The 5000-nt window shown below is 45.1% G+C and overlaps 1 protein-coding gene across 1 annotated transcript in view; it reads right to left on the bottom strand.

Annotated features, from left to right (window-relative positions):
• tsnare1 (T-SNARE Domain Containing 1) overlaps positions 1-5000 on the bottom strand; it is a 143475-nt gene that overhangs the window by 99530 nt on the left and 38945 nt on the right. The window lies entirely within an intron of this gene.

The raw sequence follows: 5000 nt of genomic DNA, 5'->3' as shown, positions 1-5000 counted from the left end.
CTGCTAAATAGCTCGGAGAGAATGTACACTGTTTATCATGAGGCACACAGAAAAAACAGGCCACGGTCAGTCTCTGTCTAATTCTGACCCCTAAAGTGACTGTAAAGTGACTATAATTGGAAAGTTATTTTTTGACATTTTTCTCCAACTACTACCAGTAGTGTGTGATAATGACAATGGGTGGTGGGGGATTACTGTTTGGAATGAAAAATTACAGGAAAAGAAAGAGGAAATATGTTGAACCTGCATATTGTATAAGCATTGTTCCATTAAGCTGTGCTCTTTAACCACAACTGACGAACAGAATAACAAAAGGAAGGTTTGCAGTTCACTGAGACACATGATCGACACGTCTGCATGTTAAGGGTCATTCACTTGATTTAACAAACTATGGACAGTTTCCTGTGGTGGAAGAAATATGATTAAGTCAAAAGTACAGACTATATGACTGCAATACATTTTAAAATGGTGTCATATTTCAGTTCAACGACCATTATTGCCCCTAGAGTGATCTACATACTCCCGCCTTCGACACACGCTTGTCCAGTTCTTCCCATCGTTATGATAAATGGCGGATGCTCAATATTCATGCTACTTCACATGGAACCACCTATGTCTGTGTGGAGGAACTCAGAGGGCTAAGTCATCCCTCTCCTCGCATCAGTGACCCAGTGTTTCACACTCTGCTGATGGAGGGATGAGGGAGAGATGGAAGGATGGAGGACTACAGAAGGGTGACACAAGGTCACCCAATGACACGGATGGTGAGTGCGATTTCAGGAAGGACATTGATTACTCTGCACCATTCTACCCACTGACCAGTGGCATTACCCTGGTCTCTCTTCTGTCTGTTCATCCTTGTATGACATCTGATTAAGTTTTGTTTGTCTCTGTGAGTATGTGAGTGTTCATGTAGGCAGTGTCTGGGTGTAACGTTTCAGACTACACTCGGTTGGGGGCTTAGCTAGTTGGGTTGTAGCGTGTGTGTTAGCGTGTGTGTGTGTGTGTGTGTGTGTGTATGCCTATATGTAGTCAGGTCTTCAATGGTTGTGTGTGATGCCTGACCATGGCCGGTTCACGGTCAAATGAGTTGAATGTGTGTGAGACAGATATCGTGGCCGATATCATCCACTGCAGACTGCTGTGTTACGTAAACCCCCCCCTGCTGGTGGGGAAGCGGTAGCACGGCGGGATCACTTCTAAGCCCTTTATATTCCACCACCTGGATCCAGCCCCACTCACTCTTCAATTATCACACACAGACGCACACACACAGAGACACAGGCACATGCACACGCACACACACAGACACACACACAGGCACACAAACACACACACACACACACACACACACACACACACACACACACACACACACACACACACACACACACACACACACACACACACACACACACAGACAAAGGGACATGCACACACACAGAGACACAGGCACATGCACACGCACACACACACACACAGACACACAAAGACACACACACACACGCACACACACACAGAGACAAAGGGACATGCACACACACACACACACACACAGAGACACAGGCACATGCACACACACACACACACACACAGGCACACAAAGACACACACACACACAGACGCACACACACAGAGACACAGGCACATAGACACACACACACACACAGAGACACAGGCACATGCACACGCACACACACATACACACACACACACACACACACAAAGACACACACACACACACACACACACAGGCACACAAAGACACACACACACCTACACACACTCACATCAGCATGACATGCAAATACAGTGCCTATTCAGACCCCTTGACATTTTCCACTTTTTGTTACATTACAGCCTTATTCTCCATTGGATAAAAACAAATCTCAGCAATCTACACACAATACCCAATAATAACAAAGCGAAAACAGTTTTTTTTTAAACATTTTTGCAAATGTATTAATAATACAAAACAGAAATACCTTTACATAAAGTATTCAGACTCTTTGCTATGAGACTCGAAATTGAGCTCTGGTGCATCCTGTTTCCATTGTTCAGTGTTAAGATGTTTAACCAACTTGATTGGAGTCCGCTTGTGGTAAATTCAGTTGACTGGACATGATTTGGAAAGGCACACAGCTGTGTATATAAGGTCCCACAGTTGACAGTGCATGTCAGAGCAAAAACCAAGCCATGAGGTCGAAGGAATTGTCCGTAGAGCTCCGAGACAGGATTGTGTCAAGGCACAGATCTGGAGAAGGGTACCAAAACAATTCTGCAGCATTGAAGGTTCCAAAGAACACAGTGGCCTCCATTATTCTTAAATGGAGGAAGTTTGGAACCATCAAGTGTCTTGCTAGAGCTGGCCGCCCAGTCAAACTGAGCAATTGGAGGAGAATTGCCTTGGTCAGGGAGGTGACCAAGATTCCGATGGTCACTCTGACAGAGCTGCATAGTTCCTCTGTGGAGATTAGAGAACCTTCCAGAAGGACAACCATCTCTACAGCACTCCACCAATTAGGCCTTTATGGTAGAGTGGCCAGACAGAAGCCACTCCTCATTAAAAGGCACATGACAGCCCATTTGGAGTTTACCAAAAGGCACCTAAAGGACTCTCAGACCATGAGAAACAAGATTCTCTGGTCTGATGAAACCAAGAATGAATTCTTGGCTTGAATCCCAAGAGTCACGTCTGGATGAAACCTATCGCAATCCCTACAGTTAAGCATGGTGGTGGTAGCATCATGCTGTGGGGTTGTTTGTCAGCAGCAGGGACTGGGAGACTAGTCAGGATCGAGGGAGAGATTAATGGAGCAAAGTACAGAGAGATCCTTGATGAAAACCTTCACCAGAGCACTCAGGACCTCAGACTGGGGCAAAGGTTCACCTTTCAACAAGACAACGACCCTAAGCATACAGCCAAGACAACGCAGGAGTGGCTTTGGGACAAGTCTCTGAATGTCCTTGAGTAGCCCAGCCAGAGTCCGGACTTTAACCCGATTTAACATCTCTGGAGAGACCTGAAAATAGATGTGCAGCGATGCTCCCCATCCAACCTGACAGAGCTTGAGAGGACCTGCACAGAAAATTGGGAAACATTTGTAGAAAAAGGCTATAACATTACAAAATGTGGAAAAAGTGATTGCACTATATAATCTTTAAGTCATGAGCAAACTCTCTCCTTCATTTTCGCTCTATTTACCTTTCACTATCTCACACGAACGCTTGCAAGCACACACGCGTATGCACGCACGCGCGCACACACACACACACACACACACGCACGCACGCACGCACACACACACACACACACACGACAACGACTACTGGAGGGTATCTGACACAGTCATTACTCTAGTGTCGCCATGTCCCCGCAAGGGGGTCTTAGACTCCTGGCTGCTACACTGGCTCTCTGCCTGACAAGCTGGCACAGAAAGAACAAGGGATGGAGGGAGGTGGAGAGAGGAAAGGAATGGAGAGAATAGAGAAGGGTGAGGCAGGAAGAAAGACTAAGATAGGGATAGAAAGGTAGCCAGGTCTGGGAAAAACGTTAGAAAGGCATTTACAAATGTCTAATGTGCTTAATTGGGCCTTTTTTCCTCTTGTCTCCTATCTGTCTCTACAGTGCTTTGGGAGAGGTCTGAACCTATAATCACGTCATAATGTCTAGCAGATCTACATCCAACTGCATCAATCAGCACAATCTCCATAAAGAGAGTGCAAAGGGAAGTGATTCAAATGTGTCTTCACACTGCGGCACGACAGGTTGAGAATTGCTGAACAACTGATACAGAAGCTGGTGATTTTGCCCTACACACACACGCAAACACGCAAAACACACACAGTGCTACAGTGATGAATGAAAACCTCAGCAACACTCGAGAGACGAATTAACATCCTGGCCTTTGCAGAGTCGCTTGTCGATACAGCAAATGCACTATCTGCAACACGTTCAATTATACTCTCAAATCAGAGCGCAACTTAATCAAAAGCCCCCATCTCATTACCTTCGAGGTCAGCAGCTGTCGTTCCACTGTGGAAACTCTTCCTAAAACAGGGCCAGGCTGGGCATAGACCCACTGCAGAGGAAAAATAGCCTTTTCTCCTTTCTTGCTCCCAGAGGAGCTTCCAACTTCTAAAGACTATTTCAGTATGTGATGCCTTTTAATACTTACACACAAGTAGTTTTGTTGGAGACAAAAAGCACGCCAGTTCTTGATTCTAGCTATCTAACCTAGGTCAGGTAATTCTCAGATAATTCTCACAAGCTCGTGTTAACTACCATAGCTAACTTGGTTTTTAGGCTTCCGGACAATCTACTCTAAGTTCAACACTCGAACAGTCACACTACGCAACTACACACAGACCATGTTGGGTTGCCATAAAACATGCTACAGCCTAGCCTGCACACACTGCAGTTTCTATAACAAGCTTAATGCTAGGTTTATTTTGGGGCATGATGTGAGCAGGCCTGGAGATACAGTACCTGGAGTGACAAGGCAACAAAAACACACAACAAGCATTAAAGATTCACCGTTTCAACATAGCTCTACCCTCCACCCACTCCAGAGTGATCGCTTCTCCTCTGTTGGTGTGTTCCAGTCAGGAGACATAGACAATGCAGGAGCACATTCAATGATGATCATGAAAGCGTCTTCTTCTCCTCTTCCAAAATAACAGTGCATTTAGCCAGAACACCATGCTGTTCAAGCCTTGCTGTTTGCCAGGAAGTCTGATGATAATAGTCCCTTTACAGTTCTCAATCACTCACCCACTCCGTCATCCATAACAAATTACAGAGTTGGCAAAGATAGAACACAGGCAGAAAATACAACTATTTTGTAGCCAACAATATATCTTCAGCAACTCAAAACATGAATTGTGTCGCACTCATATCTGATATTTCAGATATCCATATACTAAATATATTGAAGTTGGAGAGGCGTCAAATGCCCACTAAAGCTAAATATAGTTCTAATGGACTTTCTTAATGCACT

Source organism: Oncorhynchus mykiss, chromosome 2 (assembly GCF_013265735.2).
Source record: "Oncorhynchus mykiss isolate Arlee chromosome 2, USDA_OmykA_1.1, whole genome shotgun sequence".
NCBI classification, from domain to species: domain Eukaryota; kingdom Metazoa; phylum Chordata; class Actinopteri; order Salmoniformes; family Salmonidae; genus Oncorhynchus; species Oncorhynchus mykiss.
This window is presented reverse-complemented; position numbering and strand designations above follow the sequence as displayed.